Source organism: Manacus candei, unplaced genomic scaffold, assembly GCF_025592945.1.
Source record: "Manacus candei isolate 608988 ecotype Guabito, Panama unplaced genomic scaffold, ASM2559294v1 h1tg000015l, whole genome shotgun sequence".
Lineage (NCBI taxonomy): Eukaryota > Metazoa > Chordata > Aves > Passeriformes > Pipridae > Manacus > Manacus candei.
The window spans coordinates 16767304-16782232 of record NW_026138063.1 but is presented as its reverse complement, the minus strand read 5'-3'; the positions used below and the strand labels follow the sequence as shown (position 1 = coordinate 16782232).

Genomic DNA, 14929 nt, shown 5'->3' with positions numbered 1-14929 from the left:
AAATTGAGAGAGAAATACAGGCCAGCACGAACTCTAACCTTAATATTACTGCAACTTTATCCACATATTTTACCATGGTTTCCTAAAGAAATGAGGCTCACACAGTCACATAAAGCCAGCTTGTCTGTGTCTGATTATAAATTCCCTCTCCTCCAGTAACTTCTGAAGTCATTGGCCAATTTTACCCAACTTTGCCAGAAAAGCAGAGGTCTGAAAAATAAACACCTCCTATTTCTAACGTGAAGATAAGAGACACCCTCTGAAGAGCAAGGCCTTTCTTTGTACTTCCACATGTTCTGGAAGTTTGGGAGCAGTTTTCTGTTATCTGTTTCACAGAATTCTGATGGGCGGTGACGAGACACAATGTTGGCAAAGAGAGTTGCTGCAAGAGGCACTCACATTACATTACACACAGGACCTTGGCTATCTCCCCTCAGTTAGACAGAGACCAAAGTAAGGGATAGGAGCAAGAGAGACATCCAGTCTCGTAAGTTCAGCAAAAAACTGCCAACGATTTCATCAAGTTGGGCACAATGGGCCCTCAGCAATAAACTGTACAACTCCATCCACTTTCCAAGGCATGTCAGAGCTGCGGGGGGATACTCTTACATCAAGCTTCCCAAAAGCTGCCTTCATTTAGTTCCATGCTATTCTGCAGCATGAAGTCAGCAAGTGCACTTTCTGAGCATGACATCTGTGCTTGCAGGAGGGGGAAGCCAGCACTCCGATACACACAGGTGTTCAGGTTGTAAAGCATGTGTCTGGAAAGCTGAGTGCACAAAAAAGAGGTGCCCTTTGTGCACTCTTTTGGGAGCTGGGAGCCACACTAACAGCTGCACAATGGGAGGAGAGTAAGCTAGAAGATCAGATAGATCAATTAGATGCATAAGTGGAAAACCTCAGCTCCAAATTTTCTGTAGAACCTAGGTTCTGAAGTAGCACACGAATTCACCAGCCTTGCTATTTATTTGGAGTTATGCAGGTTTTCCATAGGACTTTCCAGCTCTCCTATAATTGGTGTACTGTTCACTCTTATGAGCCAGTTGTTTCCCACTTGGTTAAACAGGCTCACTACTTATTACAAATTCCACGTGTTTGCAACTGTGATCAGCTGATCTTATCCCTGCAGAGTTTTGTCAGGTGTAAGAATTAACAGGCTCTACACTCATGTAGACATAGGAGAAGGAGTACCAAGAAGACAAGCCCGTTCCATCCCCACTTTCTAACTACATACACACACACACACACACGTGCCAGACAGCACAGGGCATCCAACCCTTACCTGGGACCAAGGCCTCCTACACAGCATGCCCAGCAGAGCCCTGGCAGAGGTGGGGGCAGGAGCAGGGTTGCCCAGGGTTCTGACCTGCAGCCTGTGTGTGAGGGAACCTTGGATGATGGGGGCAGAAATATTCCCTGGCATGACTTCATTTTCTCCAGGTTCCTAATTCCCTACTGCCACTGCAGACTTTCCCAAGGATTCTTTCTATACTTGAGCCTTCTAAGGGGTGGCAGGGGAAGGGAGTATTCCATCTCCTCATCCTGCTGCCCAAGCACAGCACATGTCAACCAGCACCCCCACCACAGTTATTCTATAAACAACAGCTGGTAGCCTTGAACAGTCATGAGTGAATATTAAGCAACAAATCACCATGATTTACTTAAACTGATGCTTAAGGCTCAACAAAACACAAAGTTCTTGATGCTAGACACTGTACCAAAACCCAGAACGAGGATGTCCCTCCTTTGGACACAGGGTTGCCACAATATATCAATGTTGGCCAAGAAGATTCCTTCAAATCTGTTCAGCTCCATAGGTATTTTTGGAAATCTGACTCCTCTGCTCCTTGACTTCTTCAATCTCCCTGCCAAAGTAGGTCATCATGCCCTCATGTAGAAGTTGGCTCTGGACAAGATATTCCATTCAAGACACTTCTGCAAAGCTGTGACTGCCACATAGTTAAATCAAAGCCACAAAGTTTAGCAGATTGATCACAGCAGCACGATGCCGTACACAAAGGCTGCAAAACACTAACAATCTGCCTGCTAAATAAATTTAACTGGGTTGATCTTCAAATTCTTGTGGAAAGATTACTTCCAAGACTTGGGTTATCTAGAATTTAGGAAGCTCAAATATTTCCATAGCATGCTGCAGTCACATGTGTAATTTCTCCTTTGCCTGCAAGAAAAAATTGCAGAACAGGTCAGCAACCAGGCCCCAAACAGTTTTTAATTCGAAGAAACAAAGCTGAATCACTGAAAATCTATGCTGAAGTTGTAATCAACACAAGCAGTTGTGCATACACCTCTTCCTCATTATATTGTGATTTCCTTCTCTGATCATTTATATGCCTTTCCTAAGCCCTCCCAACCTGGATACTTTAAGAATCCCTTGCTTACCAACCTGCACCTTCATTAGCACCCCCCTGCTTCTGTCTCTCCCTATTCCTCCATAGAGAAATATCCCTCCTCCCTGAGACATAGCACTGCTCCTGTTGTATTCCAGAGTACCCAAACTCTGGGTTTTCCTGTCCCTCTGTCCACTAGACAGAGGAATTCCCCTTTCAGATTATGTACTCTTTGGCTTTTTCTATCATATGAAGAAAAACTTTCTCCATCCACAACTTTTCTATCTACAACAGTCCTGTGTTAATCTGGGCACAGCTTTGTTCACTTGGGACACTGCCTAACCCCTCACTGGGCTGTCACATCACAGACAAGCTTTCAGACTCACTTTCCCTGAAAAGCCAAAGAGGCAGATCAGCTTTAGGACACTTAGGAGAGATAGACTTTGCTAGCTGTTGTTCTGCCCTAATGGTCCTCTCATTCAAGAGGCCTCCTCAAGTCATGGTGGCTATTTATAACCAGGATTCTCCTTCAGTTAAAAAAATTATGCAAGTCACTTAAGTTTTGCAAAGAACGCCAAAAAAAATCACCAACACTTCAGCACAGCTTCCAGTGAAAAGGCACAATATTGCTGCAGCCTGAGAACAGTGAGAAAAGCTCCTGCTGTCAGTGGTACAGAGGTGGGGAACAGCATCACCCCCAGGACAAAGGCCTCCACACCTCTGGCACATTCCCTCAAAGAAAGTGTGCTGTAAGCTGCAGTTTCAGAACTGACGCATCCCACCCTTTGTGATCCTGCACTGTTTTGCTGCCTCCCTCATTGCAGTGTCACACCAGCCACATGCCAGCAAGGGGGTGGAAAGTACCCTTGGACCATTGAGAGCTGCTACTCCAAACAGACTTCACAGCAACGCAGACCTTGGCAGGAGCTGCTACTGCAAACTGAGGATAGCAGCTCCACAGATAATGGCACAGAAGGGCTACAGGAAGAGCAGTGTGCAGCTTCTGGTTTTGCAATGAATCACAGAGTCATAGAACCATTTAGGTTGGAAAAGGTCCTTAACAACAAGTTTGATTAGATGTTTTTTGAAGAGATTTGCTGTGTTTTCTGTGTGCTTTCCTACCCGTCAAGCAAACAGACTCTGTGGCCATAGAGGAAAACCCCTGAAAACTGCTAGTCATGATCTCTAACCCTCACAAAATAACAACACATCAGAGCATTCCACAGTTTCTGTGTTTACATAAATGTAGTTGTACAGTTGATTTACCAAATGTCAAATCAGGATTTCTCCATTTTTAAATGACAAAATTTCCTTTGCAAGTAACTCTACAAAGATCAAGCTTCCAGAGCTTAGAAATGGCAAATCTTCTGCCAGTTTTTTCACCTTCCAAGACAGTCTCTCTTCATATTACCAGGAGGACTGCTGGTCATTCCTAGACAATGTTATCTTCTGGGACACTGACCTGTTTTGGTCCTCTGAGTAAGGCTGAATCTTCTACGAGATAAGAAAGAATGTAAGCCCTTTCTGAAAGTGTTGCAAGGCACACAGGTATTTCTGAAACTGCTTAGAAAATTCTTCCATCCTGTAGGTATTTCCCTAAGCAATTATTTATTTAGCTGACTAAAGTATTAGAGATAATCACTATAATTTTATTTAAAGACATAATTTCAATTTCCATTTAAAACCACTTTATTAGTTCACCATTTAAGACATACTCAGCTGAAGCATCACATCAAATTGCTAGTGTAGATGCAAATGTTTTATTCTAAAAATTGCCAAGTAACATTGATTTCTACCGCAGATACATCAAATAAAGAGTGAAAGTTAGTAGTTTCAGAGTTTTTGGCATGCTTTCCTAGCATGCTAAACAAACAAAATTTGTTTTATTCCAAAAGACTAAAAACTGACAAGTATTTACTCTTGGGTTCAGTGTATTTTGTTTTTATTTTTCACACATTTTGTATGCATGAAAGAGATTTTTTTTACATAGTCCCTTCCATAGATATCAATAGCACTGCACAAGAAAGTCAACTTTGCCTCTGAATTTATTCACAGAAGCTGCACAAACCTACTTCAGTATCTGAGTCTCAGAGGCTCTTCCAACACTTTCTAGGACACCAACAGTGACTACTACAGAACTAGAAGCTATTATTTTCCAGGAGATATTCCAGTATAAAAGACTAACATACTGTAATTGCAGTTGGTGGAAGGATTCAGAGAACAGAAAAGCAAATGAGGAGCAAGTGAAAGCAACTGATTCCTATCGCCATCCCAACAAAAAGGCCAATTCACCAGACTATTCACAGATCTATTCAGTTAAAGGAGAGAAAACAGCATCACAGAAACAAGCATTTCCCAAGGGAGTTTTAAGTCATACAGAAGCCAGTGATACCTGGCAGCAAGAAAAGGCTCCAAAACCACAGGAGGAGCTGCTGCTAATTGTACTAACAAGGAGTTAATTTAAAATATGAGAAGAGCAGACAAGTTATTTATCTAAGATCTTTTAACTCAGCACCGTAAGGAATAGGAACATGGAGTACTCTGTCAGAAGATGTATTATGTCCAGTAAGAAATTTGTTAGCATTTTACATCTAAAGCCTCAGTTTGGAGAATTTGTCTCTTTGGCATCTAGTAAAGTCATGAATCAATTTACAAAATCGCAACTAGAACATCTATTATGTGGTTTAATAAAGACCTAAGCATCTCTACTGCAAGCATGTGCTAAACAGCAAGGTATTAAATGGGGTCTGCTGAGATTGCCAAAGTAGCAATAAAATAGTTCAAGTCTTCTTTAACCTTCACATCTCTCAAAGATAATACAAGGCATCTCTTAACATTTTCAGTGGGAATAAGGCAGGGATTGCAAACAACAAAACCTGGCCTTGTAGTAAATCTTCTTAGGAAACACTGGCCTTTTTTCTCAGAAGAGCATCATCATACTTTAGACTCTATTTTTTTAGCATTCTGTTCTCCAAAGCCAAGGCAAGAAAGAGAAATCTCAAACTGTCCATGAAGACCAGGTGCTTAAAGAAACAAACAAATATTCTAAGAACCAATATATGGTTGAAAAACCAACTTTGATAGAAACTGCCTAATCCACCTCCCAATAATACTGAAGTACTCAGCTTCACTCAGATTTACAGTTGTGCAAAACCCAAGGAAAAGTTGAACCAACTACACTCAGTGGAAATACTCAGTGAGAGTCCCAAATCCTGAAGTGCCTAAAGATGCTGAATATGCAATATGAGCTAAAACCACAGATTAATTTGCTTTTTTAATGGTGAGGCTACATACACACCTTTTCCATGCGAGAGGATCAGCTGAACTGGAATAAACACATATTCATTCCAGAAATATGGACTGGACGGTTGAGCCTTTAAAACACATGGGTCTGCAGCACAGTAATGTAGAAACAGTGCTCTCCTGTCACTGAAATATTTTTTTCTTTAAAATGTTCAATACAAGTTTTGATAACACCACCTACATCCCAATAAGCTCATTCAGAACTGTTGGAATAGCTGGCCATAAAACAGGACAAAATCACCCCAAGCAGAAGCAGATGGAACTTAACTGAAATGGTGGCAAGTGCATCTTACACAGCAGCTACAGCATGGATTGCCTCAGGGATTTTACATTTGCTCACACAAATCCTACCATAAACATCTGAATGGGTTGTAAAGATACACAGTGAACTAGATCATTTCATTTCAATCATGCTAATCTTCCCCTGCCTAGTGTTGGCTCCTTTCTCTCAAATTTGTCAATTTAAATCATCTTCTAATATCTGTAGAATACAAACAAGCCTTTTTGGTAAGAAGAGTGTTCTTCAAACCCCAGTCTCAGTGTTTGAAACTATATAATCCTAAAGCCTTGATCCTACCAAGGACTCCATGATGTATGCAGCATGCTGCAAGAATTCCACTGCTTCTTAAGGAGTCCTTAAAAATGTCTTCATTGTTTAAAATACCTTTTCTCATATCCCAGTTTCATTACCATCCTACTGCTATCTACATTCCAGTAGAAAAATGCTCTCTATACTCCTTCGCCAGTGGAATGGAACCTGTAACAATTAGCAGTTTCTGCTTGTCTCTGCTCTGCCTCATTTTTTACTCCCCTGCCAGTTGCTGCTTACAAAGTAGATACCTGTCCAATGCTTAAAGCAGTTACTCAAAAATAAATTAAGAGCTATTTTTTAATGGGCATTCATTTGTGGAAAAAAATTCATTGCATTCTAATATGCTTCACTTGATGCAAAGCAAGAGCATTTTAATAAATAATTCATATCAACAGAACACAAAATTTATTAGTCTAATACTTTTAGAAGCACAACTACAATGAGATGGGATGTACACACACATACATGTACTCAGCTGTATTGTATTTTCATACACTGACATTATGACAATAGTACTTATCATCTCTGATACATGAAAGTTCCTGCCTGCACCAGGATAGAAGACAGATTTTTACTAATGTATCTCTCAGTAAATTAGATAAGGAAAAGCAGAAGAGAGCATACTATACACTCCTCACTCTGTAATTTGGTCACTTATGCAAATACAAGTAACACCAAAAAGTAAAGACTTTGGAAGAATTATCATCAGCAGTTCTCTTTCTTTTTTATTTACCTTGAAAAAAATGAGGATTCATGGAGACAGATCTGCAGGAGTGGGTCTATATCTGGTATGTATGTCCAAGCAAAGCCTGCAAGTTTTCTGTGTGGCTACAGTTCCCACATACTGTCCAAGAAAGAAGGCTGAAATAGAAGCAGTTCCCAACCATTCTTAGCACAAGTGAGGATCCTTGCAACCCATGAAATACAGAAGCATTTGAAAGCATTTAAAAATCATAGAGATAAAATGCATTAATTGTGGAAGTATGGGTCAGTCCTTGGGCATCACTTGAGTTCTGATGTCAAGCAACAAGACAAGTAGGGTCCACAGGCAAAGTAAACATGCAGAGAAGAGCATCAGTGAATATGGGCTTGGAAACAGACTCTGCAAACTGAACACGGTGCTTTGAAATCCTCAAGACACTGCTGAGGCGTGAAGCACATGCACTCTGCTCCCTACCCCCAAAACATAAAATGCATCACTAGACTCATTCCTAGTATTCATTTGGCCAATGACCTCAGCGAGAAGAGCGTTAAGTCCCTGTTGAAAATGCAGATTTGCTACAGAAACTCTATAAAAAGTAAATTAAATTTTAAAAAAATCTGTAAAAAGCAAGTGTTTCTTTCATCTGTTCCTGACTTCCTTATTATTTCAGTGTTGGATGTAGAAGAGTAAATAAATCTCATTTTATATCTGTGACACAATTCCCAGCTGTGGTTTCCTCAAGCCTTTCCAAAGCAGCTTTTTGGCAACTTAAAATGATTTGGCACAATCATAGTCACAGAAAATATATTTTATTCCTAAAAGGATTATTCAAAGTTTAACTGGCTGTAAGAGCGCCACATCCGCCGAAACTCTCAGAAAGAGAACCCTAAGAGAACTGATTCTCTGCTGCCTGATGTACGCCCCTCACACACATTATGGAATTTCCTCCAGTGTCCTCAGACTGGAAACTGTCAGCTTTTTTCCAAAGAACAAAGATATGGTGACAGGTATCGTGGCATTGTTCATGACTGGGACACTTGTTTGTGGGAATGCTGCTGAAACTCCATTTTTAAGTCTCACTTAGGCTCAACAGCCATAATTTAGTTCTGAGTTTGGATCTTCCTACGCTGAACCCAAACCACTGCTATGGGGTGAAATATATTAAAATCCCCCAACAGCTTTCCCATTAAGATTGTGACACAAAAGCGTTTCCATTCAGTATCTCCTGCATAAGAATCATTCATTTTTACAGCGCGCCTCCAGCATTTCCCACACATTTACCAGCTGAAGAGAAAAATCCTCAACCCCATTCTGAATTTATCATCACAACACCTGCTCTCTGTCAAAGCTCACTGAGGACCCCAAACAAACCATCCTCAATGGGCCTCCAATCACTTTGCAATTTTGTGTTGCTTTTCAGCATGCCAGGCATATCCCAAACAGCCTAACCCACAACCAGATGGTCAATACACAGGGGAAGACACCCACAGACTTTAAAAACAAACAAACAAATAAATCAGAATTACCAGTATTTGGTGTCTGGTTGTGTTGCAGCATTTAAACCAGGACCTTGAAAAAAGCGCCTCAGAGCACACTCACAATGTGGGAACCCACTCCCAACCTCGAGCTTATTTCTGCCAACAGGTTGAGTGGGGGGCAGAGGGGGGAATAAATCTAAAAAGCACTTCCTCTCCCCCCTGTTCCACAAATGCATTATTCATAAAAGCCAGGGATTTTTTTTATTACCTGGGGATTTCTTTTTTATTATGTTCAAAGGACTGTTTCGGTGAGCACTCACTCCCCTGCAGGCAAATATGCAAGGTTTTTTTACACGGCAGTATAAATTACAGTGAATACCTAAATAATATGGGCAAAACCTCAACAAAATCAAATAGCCAAAAACATTAGGGACAAATTGCCCTTGCACAATTTATTCCATTGTTTGGTGGAACTCCACAGAGAATCTGGGGCCCCTCGTATGCTGGATCTAAATTGATTTATTCTTACTATCACAGGGGAAGTCAATAAACTACTTCTTTGCATAAGTTATACCTACATTTAAAAAAAATCCTAAAATACTACAAAAATGGCTATTTTTCCTTAACTCCTGAGCTTCTACAAACAGGAGAGCAGCATTAAGATATATGTAGTTATTCTCATAAATCTGATTAGTGAAGACAAGGAATAACCACAGCTTAAAACACAGACGGAGAGAGAAAACAATGCTTTTTTTCACTCTCAATAGAACATATTTCAGATGCTACCTCTGCTTGTTGTAATCACATTTCCACTCTGAATCACAAATACTCCAGAAATCTATCTTGCTCTGAAGAGCCAAAATATTTATTTTTATTTGACCTCCTACTAGGTGCATTCATGGGAAAACAAATGGATTCTACTTGGGGCATGTCCATTTGTGCCTGTATCCCAGAAACCTGAAACCAGGCCAGCATTCTTCTGATTGAATAAAGCTGAGTTGTCTGGGTTAAATCTGTTGTCAATATGCCTCGCTTATACAGTGAAATAGTTTCTTGTTAAGCAAGACAGAGATTTACTGTAGGCAAGATACAGACTTCAAATGCATCAGCATGGAAGGGAAGGATAGAAATGTATTAATTCTTCAAGAAACACCGGATAAATGCACTGTATACCTTTGCAGGAAGCTCTTTTTCTATGAATAATCATGGTCTTGAGTCAACAGACTTTGCCTACTTAAGCTATCTCTTGCATCAGAATCCAATTATAGCAAAGCCTACAGAAAACAGGTTTGGCACACTTTAATATTTTGGTATTGATCTAATTTAGCTCTGGTTTCAATTACAACATGGAGCATTATATCAAGAGATATACTTTGTTGGACTCTAAATTGCTTTTTTTCCTTATTGTCTCTGATCTCACTATCTGGGTACTTTTTCCACGCTTATTGCTCCAGTTTTAGAGGTTTCACCCCTTTTATTATGAACTTTTTTACAGGAAAGAAATCAAATCCAGCTTTTCTAAGTAATAAGAAGAGAACTCAATACATTTAAAAACTGGGTTGGGGTTTCTGTAGCAACCATTCCACAACGATGCAACTGAATTTGACATCAAAGAACAAATGTATCAAGTCATCCTGACAACTAAAACACTTGCTTTAAGAAGAATGCCTACATATATCTGGAACAAAGACGGATTATCCTAAGTAAAATGAGTATTCTATTTAGTAATATATGTGTACCGTATCATCCTACTTGAGGCATCTTTTCTCCCACCAATGTGCATAACTGCCACAAAAATTAGCTGGATTTATCCACAGAAACTGAGAGGAGAATAGACCTTTTTATTTGGTTTTCAGATGTATGGAAGAATTATCTCATTTTCCATTTAATGACATACAGAAGATATATGGAAGCAATTTTCTTTCTTCCTGCTGAATTTGGCTTTAAACGCTGCAGCTTTATGTCTTACATTTATTGAAGGGAATGTCATCTCTACGACCCAAAATAGTTACACATATTTATAAACTACATCTAAGAAATTACCCATGGTTAACAATATGCACCTTTCAGCTACAAAACCCAAAAGCCTGACAACAGGAAAATTTTGCAGCACTGTGCTCTCCCAAAATACACATCGCATATTGATAATCTGGAATGTTTGCTGAATTAAAGGAGGATTATGAAATCATATCAGTGATTAGAATCATACATTGCTGAAGGCAGATAGCTGGAGTGTTGAAATTTCTAAAAAGGAAGCTGTCAAATAGTAGGAAGCAATTTGCAATGATCCAAAGCTTTGTGAATAAAATCACAAACCTAGTGCTCTGTTAAGCTCCACGAAGTGATAAAATTTGAATTCAGAGTTTGTAATTCCAATACGAAATTCATTTCATGGGCTGCCACAATTTCTAGAAAAACATAAGACTTCACAGAGATAAAGGAACATTACAAACTCACTGGAACTGAAACACAGTTCCTAGTGTTTCTTCAAGCATGAAAAGGTGTGACACTCAGGGTACACTGCTTTTTAAAACTCCCTGTTGATATTGCTAGATGTGAGATACAACTGTTCAGCCCTAAAGACAAACAAGCAGTGCATCCCTCTCCAGTCCAAACAGCAACAAGAAATGTGCAATTTTTTAGGTTGAGGTAACATATATCTGTGACTTCCCTCTGATGTGGAAGAAAAAAAGTGCACCTGAAAATTGCAGCTTGTGCTCTTGAGACCATTTGTTGATGACTTTTCCAGGTTGATTTTCAAGCCCCTCCCCTACCAGAATAGTCTTGAAACACAAAACAGTATAAATCAATTGCTAGCATTAAAGAAAAAATATCAACCAATACTTATTTTCCAGACACTGGGAACAGCCCAAAGGTCTTGCACAAACTATTCATGTTAAAAAGAACAGCTGAATTGGAGGTGTATATAAAAAGGAAAAAAAAAACACCAGACATTTAGAATATATTTTGAAAGAAACCCATTTCAAAATAATTCAAGTGCTTTTCAAATGTCATTAAAATAAAAATAAAAATTTATTTAGGCTGCAATATGCCAAAGACCTCGTCAACTACACTGGAAAAATGGATGCGCTCCCATATAATCACTGCACCTGCCCTTAAGGCTATAGTTCTTCCAATACAAATTCCTGTAGTAAGATGTCAGGTAATCATTAGTTGAAAAGAAAAAGCTTATTCCAGTAACAATGGTCATTTGTGCACAACCCAACCCTAACAGGCTTCTGACCAGAGACACCATTTAACAATTCAGTGTTACAGTTTCAGCATTCCTGCCTTCTGAACATGGAAACAAACACCTTTAAATTTTATCCCTAAAGCGAAGAACTCGAGTTGCAAGGCTTCACCCAACAAGCAGCTATTTCCCCAGAGCAAGACAGCAGGAACAAGCCCTGGTGTGGGGAGGTAGCAAGAGGCCACCAGACACAATGCAGCCAAGATTTCTGACCCTGCTTTTACCATTATATACCAGCCCTGGTAGCTGCTTCTTTCCCAGCCACCCAGCTTCTCTGGGCTATAGTCAGTCAAGATGGGCACTTCTCCCTAAGTGACATCAGCAGGGGCTGACAAACCCCTCTGGAGCCTGTCCTGGCCCACTTGGAATTACCCTGGCATCATGTCCTTGCACATTTATGCCTGGTTCAGACCACAAGCTCAGATCTAAGAGGAAACTCAGGACAGACCTCGTCTCAGAGCTTCCCAGCACCTGCCTGGCTCCTTTACAATCGCTGTGGTTGTACATGTACAAGGAGGTAGAGGCTTGCCAAGTTTTCCCTGTGTTCACGTTTAATTGCTGCCGTGCCCCAGGTGATGCAAACGGCTGCAATTCGAGCATTTCTGTCCTTATTGGTTTATGTTCCATATGATTTCCTCGGCATCATTGGTATCTTGGGCAACCTAAGGCCTGCTTCTTGAGCAGTTTTTATACGCATTGCACCGACAGAGTGGGGGGATTTTTTTATTTCAAAGCAATTCACTCAACAGCGCTTCTCCCCCAGCCCCAGCCCCTGGCAGCGGGTCCCCAGGCCGGGCTGCGCTGGCCGGAGCCGCACGCTGCCGGAACGGGAAAGCCCTCATAGCTCCCAATTGTTTTCCTGAATGCCTCTGCGAACAAGGGCGAAAGGAAATATCCCCGGCTGGCCGGCGGCCAGCGGCCCGCTCGCTGCCGAGGCCAAGGCAAACACCCTCCCGCCCCGCCGCGGCCCCGCCTCAGCCGCGGGGTCCCGGCCCGGCGGACGCGGCCCTTCTGTCCCAGCGCGGCCGGGCCCTCTCGGGCACCGCGGGCCCCTTCGTGCCAGCCCGGGCAGGGGCAGCCGGGGGAAGCTCCTTGCCCTCTCAGAGCGTCGTTCCGCTCGGAACAAAACCTGCCCGCGGCCCCGGGGTAGAAAAATAAAAGCAGTTTCCCCTCCCAGAAGCGTGGGGAGGAGCACCCCGGGGCACAGGAGGCAATGCCAGGGGAGCCACCATGAGCCCCGCTGCCCGACTCCATCAGGATCAGGTCCTGGGAAAGCCCGGCAGCATCTGGGCTCCCACGGCAGCCTCTGGCTCTTACAGTGCGAGGGGAGAGGAGCACAAGGGACAGCCAGAGGTCCCAGTGTCACTGTAAGGCTGCAGGGTGCCCCGTCCAGCCTCCCGAACTGCCGTGTCCTGGTCACCGTCCAGCTGCCCACGGGGCAGAGCCGGGCTAGGATTTCACCTTTTGAGATGGGCACGGTGGGAGCACATGTGAAACCAGTTAACTGTGCAGTTATTTGGTCACAGGAATTTACATGCTCAGCTGCTGAAGCAGGAGGCTGTATGGTTAACTGGAGATGTTTAATAGATTTGTAGCAATGGGTGGTGGGGCTTTTAAACACAGCAATCTGTTCAGGTCCTGACCAAGAAACAGTCAGTTTCGTATGGGTATTTCGTATCTAAACCCATTACCTTCAGAGCAAGGGCAGAAGGGTGAAATCCGACACAGGGCAGAGGCAGAACCAACCGTGCTTTACTCTCAAATCCAGTCATCGGTGGGATCAGAGCAGCACACAGAACCACAGCTGGAGATCAGGAGATCACTTCCTCCCATTACCATTTTCCAAGGTCTACAGGCAAAGTTGGGGAATCATCGTTTTACAAGCGTAAAGAGATTTGAATTTCTTGCAAGAAATTTTTCAAGCTCTACCAGCAACATGTTTTGAGTTTGCAAGAAGCTCCGTTACAGAGAGAACTCTCTAAAAAGTAAAAATTAGGGGGATCAAGATAAGAAAACAAATACTGCTGACCTAGCATTCCATTGCCGGGGTGAAACACAAGGCAAATCGGGCATTTCCTACAGCTCTTTGCAAACATTGCTTCTTTGGAGGCGGGATGGATGGAGCAGTGGACGAGGGCTCAGGACACCTGGACTTCATTTCCAGCTGTGTCACTTATCTGCTGAGTAACCTTGGGATATTGCTGTAAAATGACACTCAAAAAATCTATGAATGAGAAGTACTGCACAGGAACTAGGCTCTTTTGCCATCTTCCCACAGCACTGACATGGAATCCTATGTCACAGCTGGCATTTCTGTCACAGCTTGCTTACAGCCCTAATCCTACACAGTTCTCTGTGGAAGGGCTTCTGAGAGAGTAGTTCTGTTTGCAAGAAATGAGTCCAGGAGAGATGTGTGAAACCAGAAGGATACTTATATCTGGATTTTTAATAGAGTTCAGATCCATGTTACAAATTAAAATTCACAGGACCAAGACAGCATTTCAGCATTTCAATTTCAGGCATATACTCTGTGTCATTGACATTATTGTCTCTACTTCTAAAGTCCCATTCAAAACTGCAGCAATAGAAAAACCCCAATAATCTCTTCAGCCAGAAAAAAGTACCAGTCAGATTCAATTTCAGTGGACCACTGGGATTTTATGCCATTGAAAACAGTATCCATATGGCTGTAAGACCAGTATTCCATACTCTCAGGTAAAAGCTTCGCAGCAACCAAAATATGGGAGAATCTGTTTCAACCCTGCCATGTGTCACATGCTAGAGGACACCTGTTTCCAAGTAAATCCTTAGCTGAAGCCAGTGAATCGATCTGCATTATACTGTAGGATTGAGGCCTACATTTTAAAATCTTTAAGGGATACTTAACTGAGCTTTATCATCGGGAGACGATCAGTTTAACATCTGAATTTCCCAGAAGCCATGTACATGATTTATCTGTCTAAAGGCTTGGAATCCCATCCAGTTTAGGAAATAGAACCTTGGACAGGCCACAGGACATATATATTACCTTAAGGTTTGTTAAATACCCATCACCAAGCTCTCTAAATATTGACATTCAAAAAGATTAGTCAGAAAAACCTAAGAATCACACTTATCTGATCCAGCAATATCAAATCCTTCATGTTGTCTACCAGAAATAATCAAACTCTTTTGCCATAATGCCTTTTTTTCTCTTCTGAAACAAATTCAAGTTTTTGTAAGTTCAGGAAGTGCAGTTCTGGCTAAGATAGATAA

The 14929-nt window shown here is 41.7% G+C and overlaps 1 protein-coding gene across 3 annotated transcripts in view; it reads right to left on the bottom strand.

Moving 5' to 3' along the window:
- IRS1 (insulin receptor substrate 1) overlaps positions 1–14929 on the bottom strand; it is a 281844-nt gene that overhangs the window by 167436 nt on the left and 99479 nt on the right. The window contains exon 1 of one of the 3 annotated variants that reach the window (XR_007903535.1): positions 6977–7010. The exons of the other annotated variants lie outside the window; for them this stretch is intronic. The gene's annotated coding sequence lies outside the window, so the exon portion shown is untranslated. Of the gene's footprint in view, positions 1–6976; positions 7011–14929 lie in introns of those variants that run through there. 3 annotated transcript variants of the gene reach the window in all.